The sequence below is a fragment of the Phlebotomus papatasi genome, unplaced genomic scaffold (assembly GCF_024763615.1).
Source record: "Phlebotomus papatasi isolate M1 unplaced genomic scaffold, Ppap_2.1 HiC_scaffold_19, whole genome shotgun sequence".
Lineage (NCBI taxonomy): Eukaryota > Metazoa > Arthropoda > Insecta > Diptera > Psychodidae > Phlebotomus > Phlebotomus papatasi.
In genome coordinates, this window is record NW_026604428.1 from 347,780 (window position 1) to 368,924 (window position 21,145).

A 21,145-nucleotide genomic window follows, 5' to 3' on the forward strand; every position below is an offset into this window, starting at 1 on the left:
GAAAAATTCCCACAAAAATCATCATGATCCCACCCTTGGGAGTTTTTTTTTAATTTTTTAAAAATGCCAAAATCTGCTCTAGAAACCGCAATTCTTAAAATTTCTCAATGAAAATCACATTAGAATACTTCAAATAATTCTACCAATCAATTAATATCATTAGTTGAATTTTTTTCTTGGAAAAATTCCCACCAAAAATCATCATGACCCCACCCTTGGGAGGTTCTTTTTAATTTTTTAAAATTGCCAAAATCTGCTCTAGAAACCGCAATTCTTAAAATTTCTCAATGAAAATCACATTAGAATACTTCAAATAATTCTACCAATCAATTAATATCATTAGTTGAATTATTTTCTTGGAAAAATTCCCACAAAAATCATCATGATCCCACCCTTGGGAGGTTTTTTTTAATTTTTTAAAAATGCCAAAATCTGCTCTAAAAACCGCAATTCTTAAAATTTCTCAATGAAAATCACATTAGAATACTTCAAATAATTCTACCAATGAATTAATATCATTAGTTGAATTTTTTTCTTGGAAAAATTCCCACCAAAAATCATCATGATCCCACCCTTGGGAGTTTTTTTTAATTTTTTAAAAATGCCAAAATCTGCTCTAAAAACCGCAATTCTTAAAATTTCTCAATGAAAATCACATTAGAATACTTCAAATAATTCTACCAATCAATTAATATCATTAGTTGAATTTTTTTTCTTGGAAAAATTCCCACAAAAATCATCATGATCCCACCCTTGGGAGTTTTTTAATTTTTTAAAAATGCCAAAATCTGCTCTAGAAACAGCAATTCTTATAATTTCTCAATGAAAATCACATTAGAATACTTCAAATAATTCTACCAATCAATTAATATCATTAGTTGAATTATTTTCTTGGAAAAATTCCCACCAAAAATCATCATGATCCCACCCTTGGGAGTTTTTTTTTTAATTTTTAAAAATGCCAAAATCTGCTCTAGAAACCGCAATTCTTAAAATTTCTCAATGAAAATCACATTAGAATACTTCAAATAATTCTACCAATCAATTAATATCATTAGTTGAATTTTTTTCTTGGAAAAATTCCCATCAAAAATCATTATGATCCCACCCTTGGGAGTTTTTTTTTTTAATTTTTTAAAAATGCCAAAAATCTGCTCTAGAAGCCGCAATTCTTAAAATTTCTCAATGAAAATCACATTAGAATACTTCAAATAATTCTACCAATCAATTAATATCATTAGTTGAATTTTTTTCTTGGAAAAATTCCCACCAAAATCATCATGATCCCACCCTTGGGAATTTTTTAAAAATGCCAAAATCTGCTCTAGAAACCGCAATTCTTAAAATTTCTCAATGAAAATCACATTAGAATACTTCAAATAATTCTACCAATCAATTAATATCATTAGTTGAATTTTTTTCTTGGAAAAATTCCCACAAAAATCATCATGATCCCACCCTTGGGAGTTTTTTTTTAATTTTTTAAAAATGCCAAAATCTGCTCTAGAAACCGCAATTCTTAAAATTTCTCAATGAAAATCACATTAGAATACTTCAAATAATTCTACCAATCAATTAATATCATTAGTTGAATTTTTTTCTTGGAAAAATTCCCACAAAAATCATCATGATCCCACCCTTGGGAGTTTTTTTTAATTTTTTAAAAATGCCAAAATCTGCTCTAGAAACCGCAATTCTTAAAATTTCTCAATGAAAATCACATTAGAATACTTCAAATAATTCTACCAATCAATTAATATCATTAGTTGAATTTTTTTCTTGGAAAAATTCCCATCAAAAATCATCATGATCCCACCCTTGGGAGTTTTTTTTTTAATTTTTTAAAAATGCCAAAAATCTGCTCTAGAAGCCGCAATTCTTAAAATTTCTCAATGAAAATCACATTAGAATACTTCAAATAATTCTACCAATCAATTAATATCATTAGTTGAATTTTTTTCTTGGAAAAATTCCCATCAAAAATCATTATGATCCCACCCTTGGGAGTTTTTTTTTTAATTTTTTAAAAATGCCAAAAATCTGCTCTAGAAGCCGCAATTCTTAAAATTTCTCAATGAAAATCACATTAGAATACTTCAAATAATTCTACCAATCAATTAATATCATTAGTTGAATTTTTTTCTTGGAAAAATTCCCACAAAAATCATCATGATCCCACCCTTGGGAGTTTTTTTTAATTTTTTAAAAATGCCAAAATCTGCTCTAGAAACCGCAATTCTTAAAATTTCTCAATGAAAATCACATTAGAATACTTCAAATAATTCTACCAATCAATTAATATCATTAGTTGAATTTTTTTCTTGGAAAAATTCCCACAAAAATCATCATGATCCCACCCTTGGGAGTTTTTTTTTAATTTTTTAAAAATGCCAAAATCTGCTCTAGAAACCGCAATTCTTAAAATTTCTCAATGAAAATCACATTAGAATACTTCAAATAATTCTACCAATCAATTAATATCTTTAGTTGAATTTTTTCTTGGAAAAATTCCCATTAAAAATCATCATGATCCCACCCTTGGAAGTTTTTTTTTAATTTTTTAAAAATGCCAAAATCTGCTCTAGAAACCGCAATTCTTAAAATTTCTCATTGAAAATCACATTAGAATACTTCAAATAATTCTACCAATCAATTAATATCTTTAGTTGAATTTTTTCTTGGAAAAATTCCCATTAAAAATCATCATGATCCCACCCTTGGGAGTTTTTTTTTAATTTTTTAAAAATGCCAAAATCTGCTCTAGAAACCGCAATTCTTAAAATTTCTCAATGAAAATCACATTAGAATACTTCAAATAATTCTACCAATCAATTAATATCATTAGTTGAATTTTTTTCTTGGAAAAATTCCCACCAAAAATCATCATGACCCCACCCTTGGGAGGTTCTTTTTAATTTTTTAAAATTGCCAAAATCTGCTCTAGAAACCGCAATTCTTAAAATTTCTCAATGAAAATCACATTAGAATACTTCAAATAATTCTACCAATCAATTAATATCATTAGTTGAATTATTTTCTTGGAAAAATTCCCACAAAAATCATCATGATCCCACCCTTGGGAGGTTTTTTTTAATTTTTTAAAAATGCCAAAATCTGCTCTAAAAACCGCAATTCTTAAAATTTCTCAATGAAAATCACATTAGAATACTTCAAATAATTCTACCAATGAATTAATATCATTAGTTGAATTTTTTTCTTGGAAAAATTCCCACCAAAAATCATCATGATCCCACCCTTGGGAGTTTTTTTTAATTTTTTAAAAATGCCAAAATCTGCTCTAAAAACCGCAATTCTTAAAATTTCTCAATGAAAATCACATTAGAATACTTCAAATAATTCTACCAATCAATTAATATCATTAGTTGAATTTTTTTCTTGGAAAAATTCCCACAAAAATCATCATGATCCCACCCTTGGGAGTTTTTTAATTTTTTAAAAATGCCAAAATCTGCTCTAGAAACAGCAATTCTTATAATTTCTCAATGAAAATCACATTAGAATACTTCAAATAATTCTACCAATCAATTAATATCATTAGTTGAATTATTTTCTTGGAAAAATTCCCACCAAAAATCATCATGATCCCACCCTTGGGAGTTTTTTTTTTAATTTTTAAAAATGCCAAAATCTGCTCTAGAAACCGCAATTCTTAAAATTTCTCAATGAAAATCACATTAGAATACTTCAAATAATTCTACCAATCAATTAATATCATTAGTTGAATTTTTTTCTTGGAAAAATTCCCATCAAAAATCATTATGATCCCACCCTTGGGAGTTTTTTTTTTTTTAATTTTTTAAAAATGCCAAAAATCTGCTCTAGAAGCCGCAATTCTTAAAATTTCTCAATGAAAATCACATTAGAATACTTCAAATAATTCTACCAATCAATTAATATCATTAGTTGAATTTTTTTCTTGGAAAAATTCCCACCAAAATCATCATGATCCCCCCACCCTTGGGAAAATCCCACCCTTGGGAATTTTTTAAAAATGCCAAAATCTGCTCTAGAAACCGCAATTCTTAAAATTTCTCAATGAAAATCACATTAGAATACTTCAAATAATTCTACCAATCAATTAATATCATTAGTTGAATTTTTTTCTTGGAAAAATTCCCACAAAAATCATCATGATCCCACCCTTGGGAGTTTTTTTTTAATTTTTTAAAAATGCCAAAATCTGCTCTAGAAACCGCAATTCTTAAAATTTCTCAATGAAAATCACATTAGAATACTTCAAATAATTCTACCAATCAATTAATATCATTAGTTGAATTTTTTTCTTGGAAAAATTCCCACAAAAATCATCATGATCCCACCCTTGGGAGTTTTTTTTAATTTTTTAAAAATGCCAAAATCTGCTCTAGAAACCGCAATTCTTAAAATTTCTCAATGAAAATCACATTAGAATACTTCAAATAATTCTACCAATCAATTAATATCATTAGTTGAATTTTTTTCTTGGAAAAATTCCCATCAAAAATCATCATGATCCCACCCTTGGGAGTTTTTTTTTTAATTTTTAAAAAATGCCAAAAATCTGCTCTAGAAGCCGCAATTCTTAAAATTTCTCAATGAAAATCACATTAGAATACTTCAAATAATTCTACCAATCAATTAATATCATTAGTTGAATTTTTTTCTTGGAAAAATTCCCATCAAAAATCATTATGATCCCACCCTTGGGAGTTTTTTTTTTAATTTTTTAAAAATGCCAAAAATCTGCTCTAGAAGCCGCAATTCTTAAAATTTCTCAATGAAAATCACATTAGAATACTTCAAATAATTCTACCAATCAATTAATATCATTAGTTGAATTTTTTTCTTGGAAAAATTCCCACAAAAATCATCATGATCCCACCCTTGGGAGTTTTTTTTAATTTTTTAAAAATGCCAAAATCTGCTCTAGAAACCGCAATTCTTAAAATTTCTCAATGAAAATCACATTAGAATACTTCAAATAATTCTACCAATCAATTAATATCATTAGTTGAATTTTTTTCTTGGAAAAATTCCCACAAAAATCATCATGATCCCACCCTTGGGAGTTTTTTTTTAATTTTTTAAAAATGCCAAAATCTGCTCTAGAAACCGCAATTCTTAAAATTTCTCAATGAAAATCACATTAGAATACTTCAAATAATTCTACCAATCAATTAATATCATTAGTTGAATTTTTTTCTTGGAAAAATTCCCACCAAAAATCATCATGACCCCACCCTTGGGAGGTTCTTTTTAATTTTTAAAATTGCCAAAATCTGCTCTAGAAACCGCAATTCTTAAAATTTCTCAATGAAAATCACATTAGAATACTTCAAATAATTCTACCAATCAATTAATATCATTAGTTGAATTATTTTCTTGGAAAAATTCCCACAAAAATCATCATGATCCCACCCTTGGGAGGTTTTTTTTAATTTTTTAAAAATGCCAAAATCTGCTCTAAAAACCGCAATTCTTAAAATTTCTCAATGAAAATCACATTAGAATACTTCAAATAATTCTACCAATCAATTAATATCATTAGTTGAATTTTTTTCTTGGAAAAATTCCCACCAAAAATCATCATGATCCCACCCTTGGGAGTTTTTTTTAATTTTTTAAAAATGCCAAAATCTGCTCTAAAAACCGCAATTCTTAAAATTTCTCAATGAAAATCACATTAGAATACTTCAAATAATTCTACCAATCAATTAATATCATTAGTTGAATTTTTTTCTTGGAAAAATTCCCACAAAAATCATCATGATCCCACCCTTGGGAGTTTTTTAATTTTTTAAAAATGCCAAAATCTGCTCTAGAAACAGCAATTCTTATAATTTCTCAATGAAAATCACATTAGAATACTTCAAATAATTCTACCAATCAATTAATATCATTAGTTGAATTATTTTCTTGGAAAAATTCCCACCAAAAATCATCATGATCCCACCCTTGGGAGTTTTTTTTTTAATTTTTAAAAATGCCAAATCTGCTCTAGAAACCGCAATTCTTAAAATTTCTCAATGAAAATCACATTAGAATACTTCAAATAATTCTACCAATCAATTAATATCATTAGTTGAATTTTTTTCTTGGAAAAATTCCCACAAAAATCATCATGATCCCACCCTTGGGAGTTTTTTTTTAATTTTTTAAAAATGCCAAAATCTGCTCTAGAAACCGCAATTCTTAAAATTTCTCAATGAAAATCACATTAGAATACTTCAAATAATTCTACCAATCAATTAATATCAGTAGTAAGGTCCCCGCAGACTCCTGTTTTGTGGGCGTGGCTTTCCATGGAGCACGAGACTGTTTGGTGCCGCCCACGTCGATAACTCTGGTGGGTGGGCTACCTGTAGGCCAGTTCTCCCGCCCCTCGTTCCTCCTCTTCTACATTTTGGTTAATAATTTTAACTGAATATGCCCGTGGAATGCTGTTTATAAATGATTTTCATTGGCTGGGCCCGCAGAGACCTGTTTTGTGGGCGTGGCCTCCTGAGTACTCTTTTGGGGGGAATTGAATTTCATTGGCTGGGCCCGCAGAGACCTGTTTCGTGGGCGTGGCCTCCTAAATGTTCTTTTAGGGGAATTGAATTTCATTGGCTGGGCCCGCAGAGACCTGTTTTGTGGGCTGGGGCTTCTTGAGTACTCTTTTTTGGAAATGAATTTCATTTCCCATACAATTTGTATGAGAAAAGATCTGTCATGCATGGGAATTGAACTCCGGACCTTTCAATTGTCACCGAAGTACGTTATCTATTATGCAATTTGTGGCATGATAGAAGATTTGTCAGAGGTCTTTCCTATGCAGTGAATGAAATTTTAGGTGAGATTCTTCATAATCTTTTTCCTCCGCAGTGTCCAAGTGTGGAAAAATGCAATGCAATATGAGACCTTTCCGCGCGCTCGCTATGGGCAAGTGTGTGACTATCGCTGAGCGCGAGAATTTGATTCCACCAGACGGAGGAAGGCAACACGGGAAAAAAGTCTTGAGTGGGCGATGCAATTGTAGCAACTCAGTGAAAAATGAAGAACACCAACAAATGATCATTGAGAGAAAAAAACACATAGTTTCACATTTTATGAATTATTTATTGGCAGACAAAAAAAATGATCTAATGCATATTATGACAAAATGATATTCCTATTCTTATCAATTTCTAACTTTGCATCATATTCCGCATACACAATACAAGTAATAGTTTTTGGAATTGTCTCAGAAAAACGAGCTTCTATGCGAATAGAGCCCTGATCTAACAGAGAAAGGCATCCACCTGAATGAGCATCGGGGTTCAGATCATATGCCAAGATGAAAAATCCATTTTTAAATTCTTCATAAGTGATGTCATGCCCTTTGTCATCATAGTGAATGCCTGTCCCAGTAAAGAGAGTCTGGTATGCTTTTGCATATTGATCTTTAGGAAAATCCATGTGAAGAGGATTAATCGGATACGGTGTGCCATTTACAAGTAGGGCGAAATCTGAGATATTATAATGCTGAAAATTAAATGGATCTTGAGATTTTTGTCCGTTATATGCAGAATTGTCAACCATAGCAAAAATTACTCTGCGAGGCAAAATTCCATGAAGAATATTGTCCAAATTTATGGAATTAGACCCTGCGGGGACAGTGAGTGTCTTAATTTCAACTTTTTTATAATGATATTCTGCATTCTTGTGCTCCAACACTTTGTTATGGGCAAGAAGAATATTTGGATTTAAAGTTATCTGTTTCATATACATTGTTGCATCGTGTATGCGAAATTGTGGATTATGATTATCATTGCAAAGAAGAAAGAAAGATGATTTTTCAAGAGTAATAATAACCCTTAGGTCTACATTGTTGATTAAGAATATTGGCTGATTGAACATATCACAATGCAGCCGACCCAAAACCTCAACTACTTTGCTATTTTTAATCAAATTCTTTCTTTTTGATTGATCTTTTATCCATCCCGAGTTGCGTAGGAAAGTATTCTTGGCATCTTGTCCGTAAGACAAAAGTGTCTCAAAATAGCTCCTGTAATGATAATCTCCTTCACTTTGGGAAATGATCCTTCCATTCAGTGAAACAGACACCGATCGAATGAGTGAATGTAGGATGTTGTTTACAATTCCTGGTTGATCAATATCCTCATCTGTGTATCTTTCTCCATTTTCATTTAAGAGTTGAATTTTAAATTTCACGTAGATTGGAGATAGATCTCGATAGCAATCTCCATTGGATACAGAATAAAATTCAATCACTGATGTGTTATCTAGGCTGGCAAGGGGTTGATAAGAGATTTCATCGGCTCGGAGAATAGATGTTTGCAAGGGTGGAGATAGAAAAATATCCAGTTCACTCTTCATGCATTCTGTATATTGTGCCATTATGAAAAAATATCCAAGACTCTAGGTTTTTTATTCTGCTTGGCTTTAACCTTCTTAAGCTTTGATCTCTTTTTAATAATCTTTTCCTGAATTTTGTTAAGAATATTTTTGGCTTTATTCTTTTTCTTTGATCTGGACCTCACTAAGGATGATGAGGGAATAGAAGATCCTCTCTGTGAACTCGTATATATACCTTCTCCAGTCATAGTTTTGAATTTTTTAATAGCTTTTTGTCTTAAATCATCTCGAGCTTCTCTACCCCGCTCCAGAAGAATATCTTTAAGGGGTTTTGTACCAATATCTGTTAAAATTTCGGCTCCAGTTTTTGCAGCTTGTGTTTTCAATGCAGACAATCCTCTAATAAAAAGGGGTTTAAGAAATCGAATTAGGCCCCCAAGAACTGAACCCAGTCCTCGACCTCTTTGTACGCCGTAGAAATCAGGAACATAAACATTTCCAATTTCTCCACGGCCAATTTGTCTCATATAATATGAAGTGTATACGTTAGCCATCTTTGAGATAGTGAAGAGATCAATAATAACAGGCGTATTTATATGTTTTCATGACATTATTTATTTCTTTTAAAATGAAGTACTAACATTGTTGGTGTTGAGCTTCTTTGAAAATTGTAGGGTTTTCCATTTTGTGATGTAATTAAAATTTCAATCGTATCAAAATCATTTTTTTCTACAGGAAAATATTGAATTCGCTCAAATGACTTATAAACTTCATTGTTCTGAATTAAAAGTATGGTCCTCAGGCATCTTGCAAAAGTATTGCTCACAAGTTGAGGCCTAATTATATCAGTGTACACAAACATTAAGTCCCTAGTGTGGCTTGATGCAAATGGGGCTGGAGAAATCGATGGATGCAAAACTGATGAAACAAAATCATCCCTGTTCACATCATGTATGATTGGAGGTAATTTTGAATGTTCTAAAATTTTTAAAAGTTCATCTTTGTTGCGTGCAGATTGTGGAACAGATGCAAATATTGTTTTCATAAGATCATCAATAGATTCATAATTATCTCTGTACAGTGGAATATCAAACATTGTGTCATTTAAATACATGTTGATTGTGGTCAAAGGTTCAGACACCTCATCAAAAGATTGTTTTACAATTATATCAGCTGGCTCGCATTGTTGTTTTGGTCTCAGAAGAGCTGCGAGTTTGGCATTTCCACTATTTTCATTCATCTCCTCGTGCGCAGTGTCATATGTACACTTTGTGCATTCCTCAATAAGCTGCTCGAGTTTCATTTCAATGTTGAATGCCTCGAAAGAAGATCCCACAGTTGGATTGTCCATTGCAGAATTATGATTATAAGCATTTTTCACCAAGTAGAGAAGACTTCTTAGAGGTGTTTGTGGTGTGTAAATGGGAATTGTTATCGGCTTTCTCGCTCCCTGGGTGTTTATTAGGGTGATGGTTCTTGGCTTTACAGCTTTTGGTTTTTCCCTATCACTAGATGATTCTGCTACATTAAATGATATTTCAGCGAGCCCAACAACCCATTCCCCTGGCAAGAAAATTTTTGTTGGCAATTTGGTATAAAAATTTGCCAGTGTGTTATGAGGAAAATATCTCTGAGAGGAATTGCTCAACAGAGTCAAGTAAAAATCATTTTTCATGTCGCTCGATGCCATATTGATTTAAAATATCGGCCTGATTTATCCAATGAGATGTATCATCTCCTTTGAATTTTACATAATACTGAAGATTTTTCCCCAATCCTCGCGTTTTTATAATCTTTTCAATGGGAGGATGTCCATCTTTAATCTGTACCTTTTGCAATTGTTGTTTATAAAATCTCCCAGAAATCGGAGTATTTTTGTAATCACGCAAAATGTATATTGGGAAGGGTTTTTTGTCAATTATTTTGTCTATGTGAAATTTTTCGACTGTCCAATGTTGCTGAAATCCCCTGTCAAACGATGGTTTAGATTTTGCAACTCTCACCAAATCATCAACTTGAAGGTTATTGACATTCTTTGAATACTTTGATAAAAAATCCAAATGTTGATCTCTATATTTTTTATTTAAATTTGCAACATCATCATCTGTTACATCGTTAGGTGCCATTCCTATAGTTCTATGATGAGAATTATTATAGACAAAAATTAATTGATTGAGGACATCGATATATCTCTCTGTCTTTTTATGTGTAAAATATCTAAACATTTTCTGTTTAAACGTTCTGTTGAATCTTTCCACGACGGCACATTTAATTGATGGGTTATAAGAAAAATTTTGCTGAATATTTTTGCTTTTTAAGTAACTTTTGAAAATTGAGTTTTTAAATTCTTTTCCATGGTCAGACTGCACTTTTTCAGGAATTTTTCCACTCTTTTTAATAATATCGGCAAAAGCTTTAGTAACCTCTTCTGCAGATTTATTCTTAAGTGGACGCACAAATGCAAATTTGGAAAATACATCAATCACGGTTAGAATGAAAGAGTAATTGTCATTATGCTTTTTATACTGTCTCATATCAACCAAATCAATTTCCCATAACTCATCAATATTTGTAACTATATATTTATTTTTCGGATAATTCTTTATTACAGGATGATGCAAAGTATACACATCTTGTTTTTGCAAATAATTTGTTATGTCTTTTTTGCTGACAATATTTTTCAAATTTTCAAACAGTTTCTGTGGTCTGGCATACAAGTTTTTACTGTTTAAATTCAAATATTCCTCATCTAAGGTACTGGAGTCCATGATAATTTCTTTTGCACAGGAAAATTGATTTCAGATTGACCAGAGCCTTGTGGCATCTTCCTTATATAGCTTCGAGTTCGTTTCGGCGAACGTGGTGTAATTTTTCTGGCCCTTTTTGGTTTAGCAGGTGTTTTCTCAGGCTCATCTTTATTTGTAGGCACACTGTATACATTTCCCTCATTATCCTCAATTGTTATACATGCTGGAATGCTAGATCTTTGAGATGGATCTCGCTCATATTTCGACAATTTTTTTAAGAGCTTTTGTTGAGCACTTCTCGGGAGTCCATCAAAATGTTCATCATCAACAAGATTAGTGGTTTCGAAAATATCCTCCTCTCCTAAATTGATCAGGGAATCTTCTTTTTGAGAAAGTTCATTTTCTTGAACAATATCTTGAATTTCATCATCAATGAACATATTGATGTGTCGAAACCCTTAGGGTAAAAAGGGCTTCGGCGCAAATATAGGGGGTATGTGCGCAGGAGCGAACAGAATTTAAATTTAATGAATAATTCGGGCGAACAACTTAAATGCCCGGGCATGACAAGCCTGTACAATGGCCATTGATGGCATGGTTTTTGCAGCCAGAGTTCAAGGCTGGATGTTTCAGTTTCTCCCCATCTGGAAGAGAGAGAGAGAAAGAGATAGAGTGAGTAGTCTGCCTGTTCACCAAACTTTTGTTAAAGAAAAGTGTCTCACTGAAACTCCGGCTGTAGGGTTTGAGAGTGGCTTTGGAAGGCGTCCTTGTGTCTCTCGAGAGCGCTGCTAACGGCCATATTCTCCCCGGCGCCGTGTTTCCTCCCGCCCCTCTGAGTGCGATCCCTGGAAGCGCTTTAACGGCCCTTGTCTCATTGCAGTGGACGGGCCAGATCCGGCGTACCAGGAGGAATTGTTCCCCCTACCACCTTACCCTCGCGAGTGGCCGGATTCTCTGACCTTCCGGATAGGTCTCACCTCGAGACTCAATTCTCTTAGGGTTATCCGGGAGTCGGTACGGAAGCACCAGGGGAAAACGTCGCTCCCCAGGTGCCAGCATCAGGCCGAGGTGCGCCGCCGGGTAGAAGAGTCGCTCCGGGTGACGGTATCCACGGCACCTTTCACGCAGTCCTTGGCTGCACTGATCTCCTGCGCTAATCCGGGAGTGGTGGCTGCAACTCGGGAGGCAGTGCACACTGTCCTCGCAACGTCAGAAGGGCCTCCAGTGTCACCAATCCGTCCAGCAAAGGGCATATCCCGCCGAGTGGTTCTCCTGGGGGCCAATTCCCAGGAATCGACAGCGAGGCAAACCCACGCTGAGCCTCAGGGAAGACGTCATCGTTACCGGAAGCACCGGAAACACCGTGGGGGGCAGCGGGCTCGCCTGAGGAGACTGAGACGAGCTGCCCTGGAAAGCCAGAGTCGCCAGGAGACGTCTGAGCCTGCCCTCTTGCTTCCTGGGTGCGAGAGATTGTCTCCGGACGTGGAGAAACCCCAATTGGTGGCACCCGTGAAAAGGGTGTGTTTTGCCAGTTCCCGGCGGAAGGTTACCCTGTTGGGGGGAAGAGGGTGAATACCGAGGACGAAAGTAATCGCTACTTACCCACAAAAGCTGCATCAACCCCTGAACTACCCTTTGTTTACTTTCACTGAGGTGAATGACACTTGGAGAAACCTGTTAAAGTTCAAAAGTTCGCAAGAGTGCATGATACCCAAGTAACATTTTTTACCCATTTATTTGTGAATCTAAATTTTATAGTGAATTATAATTGGTGAAGGAAAAATCTGGTGTTTTCTTGCATTTTGGGCCTGGAATTGCTCCGCTTCCACTTCCATCCTTGAGAAAATCTCTAACAATTGGTGTCAGAAGTGGGATTTTTTTTTGATCACTCGGGAAAAAAAATGGAAGTTATGGAGGAACTCAAACTGTGGATATCAGCTCAGTTGACGAGGCAGGAAGAGCTGCTGTCAGGGATGAGGATGCAGCATGAGGAAACGACCCGAAGGCAGGAGCAAACCTTATCCGATTTGCGTGCGCAGTACGCGGCGGCGGAAGAACAGAGGGAGCAGCGGGAAGCTCGATTAGATCGCGAAGTAGGCGAGTTGAGGCAGCAGGTTAGCCTATGGACTTTACAGATGTCTGACCGCCCGACGGGGACAGGAGACAGTCAGGGTGGTCGTCTTGGGCTAGAGTCGTCTGGGGCTCCCAGGCCATGGGCTCTTCCTCTGTCAGAAAGCACTCCGAGCATCTCCAGAATATTGGAGGCTGATCGATCGGCGATGGAGACTTCCCGAGTTGGGGGATTAGGCTTCCTAATCCCGGAGGAGGCGGACACGATCGCGACTGGGACGGGACCCCCCTTTCTGATGAATCCTGGACGTGATACGGAGAACGTGCCACGAGTTACTTTGATGGATACCGTGCGGGTGCGTTTCAATTCGCCGAGAAGGGAGGAACCAGCTATACCCAGCAATTCGGCTGAAGCCCCGAGGGTTGAGTCTCAGTCGCCTCAAGTCACCGGTCCTCAGTTGAACCGGGGGCTCAACCACCTAAAATTAAAGGTGGACAAGTACGATGGTAGTAGTGTACTAGAAGACTACTTACTGCAGTTTGAGATGGTGGCCAATGCACATCGCTGGAACTCTGCGGAACAGGCCGTAATGCTAGCCTCGTCCTTGAGGGGCCCTGCTTTGGCGGTGCTATCTGAGATACCCATAAATCGACGTGGAGATCTGGTGGAAATTGTGCGCGCTCTGCGTAGTCGATTCGGGCGGGAGTTCCAGCAGGGCCTGGCTCATCTTAACTTACGAGCCCGACGACAGCGGGCTCGTGAAGAAATTGGGGAGTATGCGCTGGAAATACGGAGACTAGCTCGACAGGCGTTTAGGGATTGCCCAGAGGACGCCAGAGATCAAATTGCATTGCATCAGTTCGTAGATGGTCTGGCAGATTTGGACCTGCAGGACCTGGTTCGGCTGACAAGGCCCAGAAATATGGAGCAAGCCTTGTATGCGGCACTGGATTACGAAGCCGCGCGAAAAGCCAATCGAGCGAGCCGTGGGGTATCTAGGACTGCGCTGGTGGAAGAGACCGACCCAGGTTCGGGTCCTGTGGTTGAGTGCGAGGAGGGTTCCGAAACAGCAAGTATTAGGGCTGCGAAAATAGAATCTGCTCCAACCCCCAAAAATGAGAAAACAGACTCTTCGTCAGTTGGAAATAAGAAGAAAAAGAAATGGTATAAGACTGGTGCAAACCGAGGAGGAGCTGTGGAAGGTCCAGGCGCCCAAAATGCGGCGAGGCCTGAGAGGCTGGTGGCATCTTCGGGGCGCACCGAAGAGGCTTCCCAGGAAATGCGGGGTCCTGGGCGGTTTGAAAGCACCGGAGCTCGCAGAGAAGGATCAACTCCTCCTCTATGCCGCGGGACATTGGTGGAGCATAAGGGTAATGTGACTCTGTCCTATTCGGCTAGAGGCTTGGTGGTGAGTGGCGCGATTGAAAATGTGACTTGTGATGTGGTGGTGGATACGGGCGCTAATTACACATTAATTAGTCAACGGATTCTGGCGGAAATACGGCCTTCACCTAGAGTTCGGCCCGTGGATTGGGTTTTGACCACTGCCACTGGGCAGAAGTCGCCTATATTGGGAGAAGTAGAGGTAGAATTAACCTTGGATGGACGGGGACAAAAAGTCCGGGTACTCGTGGCGGAAATTGTGGATGATTGTGTATTGGGACTGTCGTTTCTCCGGTCGTGGGGAGCTTGCCTGGATCTCAAACGCATGTGTCTCAGGTTGGGGGAGCCATCGACGGGTGATCCCGCGATTGAACATGAACCCGTAAGATTACGAGCCCGGCAAGCTATTGTTCTCGCCCCTAGGAGTGAGTCTATAGTAGAGACGGTAGGTCGGCGGCTCAACTCGGAAGGACTGGTTTGCCCCTCCGAGGGCTCTGAAAGGTGGCCTGTTCTGGTGGCTCGAGCGGTGGTACAGGCCCGCTCTGAGGTCATCCCGGTGCGGGTACTCAATGTCCTGGAGAGGGAGATAACGTTACCGGAAGGGGCCTGGCTAGCGGACCTGGAGCCCGTAGACACCGTCTTGGGAAAGCGAGATGCAAAATCAGAGATTCAAAATCCCGGCGGTGTGCCGGCCCATTTGGAGGCACTACTAGCTACAACGACAGAAGGTTTGGAGAAGGCTCAAACTGAGGAGGTACGCGCGCTGTTGGAAACGTTTGCCGATGTATTCTCCAGGGATCCATGGGATATCGGTCGCACGAATTTAGCGCTACATGAAATTGATACCGGTTCTCATCCGCCAATTAAACAGCCTGCCCGACGGTTTCCTTTGGCCAAGGCAACTGAAATGGAAAAGTTAGTAAAGGACATGCTACAGCAGGGCGTTATTGAGCCGTCGAGTGGTCCGTGGGCATCTCCCGTGGTTTTGGTCAAGAAAAAGGACGGAAGTACAAGATTCTGTGTGGACTACCGCCGTCTTAATGCAGTAACCAAGAAAGATTCTTTCCCGTTGCCGCGAATTGACGACACCTTAGATGCTCTGAGGGGATCGGCTTGGTTTTCTGTTTTGGATCTGTGCTCAGGCTATTGGCAGTGCGCCATGAAGCCTGCCGATAAGGAGAAGACAGCCTTTACAACAGGTCGAGGGTTGTATCAGTGGGTAGTTATGAGTTTCGGTTTGTGCAACGCCGTCGCTACGTTTGAACGCTTAATGAGCGCAGCTTTAGCTGGCTTACAATGGGATACGTGCTTGGTGTACCTCGATGACATCATCGTGCCCAGCCGCACGTTTGAAGAAGGAATTGAGCGACTCGGCCTGGTGTTACAACGGTTGCGCATGGCCGGACTCAAAGCCTCTCCGCGCAAGTGCCGCTTATTTCAGCGCAAAGTGGAATATTTAGGGCATATAGTTTCCGGGGCAGGAATTCACGCTGCGCCCTCGAAAGTAGAGGCTGTAACCGGTTGGCCCGTCCCCAGGACAAAGACGCATGTACGACAGTTCCTAGGACTTTGCTCCTATTATCGGAGATTCGTCCAGGGTTTCGCAGACATTGCGAGGCCCCTGCACCGACTGACGGAAAAAGCTGCTCGTTTTGAATGGACCGAGGAGTGCCAGGCGAGTTTTGATGAACTCAAGCGCAGGTTGAGTACGGCCCCAGTCTTGGCCTACCCGCGAGATGAGGGGGAGTACATCTTGGACTGTGATGCCAGTGCTGTGGGGGTGGGCGCGGTATTGCAACAGAGACAGGATGGATCTGAGAAAGTGATCGCCTACTACAGTCAAGCATTGTCAGGGCCGGAGAGAAATTACTGTGCCACTCGTCGGGAACTATTGGCCGTGATTAAGTCCATGACACATTTCCATCATTTCTTATATGGACGACACTTCCTGGTTCGCAGCGATCACGCCGCCTTGAGCTGGTTAGTTTCGATGAAAAACCCGGAAGGTCAACTGGCAAGGTGGATCGAGAAACTCAGTCAATATGACTTCGACTTGAGACACCGAGCGGGGAGGGTGCATAACAATGCCGATGCGCTGTCCAGGAGACCCTGTTCAGAGAGGGAATGTAGTCACTGTGAGAGGGTGGAGGCCCGACAGCTGTTGGAGAATCGTGAACCTTTGCCTGAGTCGGTAGAAAAGGGAATCGCTATAGCTCGGCGTGTTACGATTGAAGACACGATGATTGAGAGCATGGCGGAGGCGACCGAAAAGGACACGGATCTGAAGACGGTGAAACTTTGGGTCGAGAAAGGTGAAAGGCCTCCCTGGGAATTAGTGTCGGCAGGTACTAGTCGAGTGAAAAGGTTTTGGGGCGTATTCGATTCCCTCAGCCTAGATCGGGGAGTGTTAGTGTACCGATGGGAAGAAGGCCGCCCCGGCAATTCTCGGCTTCTATGGGTTCTCCCCCCCTCGTGCATAGAAGAAGTGTTAAGAGAGTTGCACTCCTCAGCGTCAGGGGGCCATTTTGGAATTGCACGTACGTTAGATCGACTTAAGGAAAGATTCTATGTGATCAACGGGCGAGCATCGGTTGAGGGGTTTTGCATGCGATGCGATGTATGCGCCTCTAGAAAGGGTCCGGGGCGTCGGATCCGGGCCCCAATGCAGCCTATGGTCTCGGGAGAGCCTTTTGAGAGATTGGCTACGGATATTTTGGGGCCGTTACCGGTGACAGATAGGGGAAATCGTTACGTAGTTCTGTTCGTGGACTATTTTACCAAGTGGCCCGAGGCAGCGGCCATACCGGATCAGACGGCTCAGACCGTAGCCGACGCTCTCGTAGAGCAAGTAGTGAGTAGATATGGCGTGCCTCGTGAGGTGCATTCGGATCAGGGTCGCAACTACGAGTCCGAGGTGTTTCGGCGTACACTGGACATTCTGGGTGCAGACAAAACCCGGACTACGCCACTGCATCCTCAATCAGATGGAATGGTAGAACGGTTGAACAGAACTTTACTGGACTATCTGTCAAAGCTCGTTAACGATAACCAAGCCAATTGGGACGTCTTATTGCCCCTGTTCTTGCTGGCGTATCGCAGTTCTGTTCACAAATCAACGGGTTATTCGCCGGCGCAAGTGGTTCTGGGAAGGGACCTGAGACTACCCATAGATATGCGGTGTGGGAGACCTCCGAACGGGGAGTTAGAGCTGCCATATGTGGAGGGTCTTCGGAAACGCATGCACGAAATACATGAAGAAGCAAGGAAAAGGCTAATAGTCTCGGTGGGAACAGCGAAAGACTATTACGATCGCCATCAGCGGCTATTGTGCTTTGGAGAAGGCCAGGAAGTTTGGCTCTATAACCCTCAAAGGAAAAAGGGGCGTTGTCCCAAGTTGCAGAGCGACTGGGAGGGGCCGTATGTGGTCGCTCAAAAATTGAATGACGTGGTTTATAGGGTGCGTAGAGCGGCGAGAGGCCGACCCAGGATCGTTCACGTAAATCGGCTGGCTCCCTATCTTGGGTCTGCAGCTGACCGGGACGGTCAACACTAAGTGAGGGGCTGTGATGTGTCGAAACCCTTAGGGTAAAAAGGGCTTCGGCGCAAATATAGGGGGTATGTGCGCAGGAGCGAACAGAATTTAAATTTAATGAATAATTCGGGCGAACAACTTAAATGCCCGGGCATGACAAGCCTGTACAATGGCCATTGATGGCATGGTTTTTGCAGCCAGAGTTCAAGGCTGGATGTTTCAGTTTCTCCCCATCTGGAAGAGAGAGAGAGAAAGAGATAGAGTGAGTAGTCTGCCTGTTCACCAAACTTTTGTTAAAGAAAAGTGTCTCACTGAAACTCCGGCTGTAGGGTTTGAGAGTGGCTTTGGAAGGCGTCCTTGTGTCTCTCGAGAGCGCTGCTAACGGCCATATTCTCCCCGGCGCCGTGTTTCCTCCCGCCCCTCTGAGTGCGATCCCTGGAAGCGCTTTAACGGCCCTTGTCTCATTGCAGTGGACGGGCCAGATCCGGCGTACCAGGAGGAATTGTTCCCCCTACCACCTTACCCTCGCGAGTGGCCGGATTCTCTGACCTTCCGGATAGGTCTCACCTCGAGACTCAATTCTCTTAGGGTTATCCGGGAGTCGGTACGGAAGCACCAGGGGAAAACGTCGCTCCCCAGGTGCCAGCATCAGGCCGAGGTGCGCCGCCGGGTAGAAGAGTCGCTCCGGGTGACGGTATCCACGGCACCTTTCACGCAGTCCTTGGCTGCACTGATCTCCTGCGCTAATCCGGGAGTGGTGGCTGCAACTCGGGAGGCAGTGCACACTGTCCTCGCAACGTCAGAAGGGCCTCCAGTGTCACCAATCCGTCCAGCAAAGGGCATATCCCGCCGAGTGGTTCTCCTGGGGGCCAATTCCCAGGAATCGACAGCGAGGCAAACCCACGCTGAGCCTCAGGGAAGACGTCATCGTTACCGGAAGCACCGGAAACACCGTGGGGGGCAGCGGGCTCGCCTGAGGAGACTGAGACGAGCTGCCCTGGAAAGCCAGAGTCGCCAGGAGACGTCTGAGCCTGCCCTCTTGCTTCCTGGGTGCGAGAGATTGTCTCCGGACGTGGAGAAACCCCAATTGGTGGCACCCGTGAAAAGGGTGTGTTTTGCCAGTTCCCGGCGGAAGGTTACCCTGTTGGGGGGAAGAGGGTGAATACCGAGGACGAAAGTAATCGCTACTTACCCACAAAAGCTGCATCAACCCCTGAACTACCCTTTGTTTACTTTCACTGAGGTGAATGACACTTGGAGAAACCTGTTAAAGTTCAAAAGTTCGCAAGAGTGCATGATACCCAAGTAACATTTTTTACCCATTTATTTGTGAATCTAAATTTTATAGTGAATTATAATTGGTGAAGGAAAAATCTGGTGTTTTCTTGCATTTTGGGCCTGGAATTGCTCCGCTTCCACTTCCATCCTTGAGAAAATCTCTAACAATATCATCATTTTCAAACGCAGTTGTAGTAGATTTATCCAACGTTGGTGGTCCATTGTATCTTGTTTGGGTACCCACTGAATATGTTGGTAAAATTTTTCTCTGCTTTTCACGATGCAAATTGATAGATCAAGGAAAATTTTGCTTTTTGCGTTTCAATTCTGATTGCTTTGCAAGAGAATGTCTGTATCTGTACCATTTCTCAACATTGTTCATTTTTTTGTTTGAGAGAATTTTATATATCTCACGATCCAGAGATGTCAAATTTTTCTCAAAATTTATGAAAGGCTTTAATTCATCAAACAACTCGGGTGTGACTACTACATATCGTTGTAGAGAATTTTTCTTCCTATCCATTATGATCCCAAAAATTTTCCAATCGCTCCTGATAATAAAGTTGAAATTAGGATTGGTAAAAATCCTGATCCTCTCTGCACTAGTAATTTCCTCCTGGAGCACTGTGATGTTTTTGAGCATGCAATTTTGCGGATCTCATTTTTATACTTTTTCAGAGGTCCAATACGCTTAGGCTGAATTTGAAGATTTCCATTTAAAGTATTTTGTACGATTTCTTGCAAAGCTTTGATAGTTGATTGGGAACAATTTTGGATAATAGATTTCCTCAATGCTGGAGATGCATCTTTAAGCACATACAAAATATGCTTGTTTTCCTTCAATCTCTTGAAACAATTCCTGTGATTTACCTTCTTCTTCTTCTGTTTCATTTTTGGACAGATATTCGGGATTAGCAAAACACTCGCAAAAAGATTTATTGAAAATATTGGATCGATATCTAAAAATATCTGGTGTCTCCTGGTTTAGATCAATCATAAGATAGCCAAAAGGTTCTTCAGTGCACTCCTTATATACGTTCAACAAATGTCCAGGATTTTCTGGATGCAGTTGACGAGCGAGAGGAAAAAATTGAGATTTATCACGCATATTTTTGAAGATCACAAGATACTTTGCATTAAGAGAAATGGTTCGCGAGAATCTCGATTGATAGAAAATGTTTTGACAAATAAAAATTATTGAAATGTTTCGATGATGTGATTCTTTGATAAACATGTCACAAATTCTCTGCTCATATCTTTTATCAGTCATCATATCATCAATAATCACCAATTTAGCATTTTTATCATTGCTACCTATTTTATCGGGAATGCCTTGACAAATTTTAAGATTTTGAATTTTCGGTAAATTGCCAACACTCCCTTGTTCAGAGAAACACCAATAAATGTTCTCAAAGTCCGTATCAGTGTACTCTCTCAAGTTTCTCAAGAGATCGAGAGCAAAAGTTGTTTTCCCACACCCCGATGGGCCAGCCAGAATTATCGAGAAAGGCAATCGAAATTTAAACATTTTCTTTTCAAGAGTATAATCAAATGATGAAAGTTCGGATAGAGGCTGAAGTATTTATACTTTTTCCCATCATGATCTTTGAAGAAATTTGAAAGTGAAAACGGAAAATGCGACCAAAAAGGGAAAACAACCCCATAGAAGATTCCCAAGAAAAGAAATTGAGTACATTTTACAAAATCTTTTATTTGTCAAACCACAAAAAGATTAAATCAATTACTCTTCTTTCTTACATCCAAATTAACGAAATTTCCTCCTGCATCTTTGCCAAG